Genomic DNA, 639 nt, shown 5'->3' on the forward strand with positions numbered 1-639 from the left:
GAAGTGATGGTGGCAAGAGGGTCAGAAGTTCAAGGCCATCTTCTCCATAGTGAGTTTGAGGTCACCCTGGGGTACATGAGACCTTGTCAGGGAGAGGCAGGGGAAGGAGAGGAGGAGGGGGGGAGAGAGAGAGAGAGAGAGAGAGAGAGAGAGAGAGAGAGAGAGAGAGAGAGAGAGAGAGAGAGAGAGAGTTAGTTCAAGGGCAGTCTGAGCAATTTAGCAAGACTCTTGCCTCAAAATGTTGAAAGAGATCTGCCAGTGTAGTTCTGTAGTAGAGCCCATTCCTGGCTTGTGCAGGCATGAGGTTTCTGTCTTTGTTGTTGGAAGTTTGACCAACCTACCCAGCAAACAAAAACCTCACAAAACCTGGCAGAAAGGATCTGCACTGTTCGAGGAGAGGGCAGAAAAACCAAGGGAGGTCAGGGCCTAGGATTGGCGGGGTCGAGGGCAGCTAAGGGTAAGGACATGGCAGGTGGGTATTTGGCCTAAGGCTGGTGCAAATCCACACAGGATTCTATCCCTGCACCTCCAGGGCCTCCTGGGATGGGGCAGCCAGTGGGTGGGCTCAGACCACAGACCAGCAGGGTTACTGCCTGAGGATCAGGCTAAGCTGGCTTTCCCTTCCAGATGCCCCCCCCC

This window comes from Mastomys coucha, unplaced genomic scaffold (assembly GCF_008632895.1).
Source record: "Mastomys coucha isolate ucsf_1 unplaced genomic scaffold, UCSF_Mcou_1 pScaffold18, whole genome shotgun sequence".
In the NCBI taxonomy this organism is placed as follows: domain Eukaryota; kingdom Metazoa; phylum Chordata; class Mammalia; order Rodentia; family Muridae; genus Mastomys; species Mastomys coucha.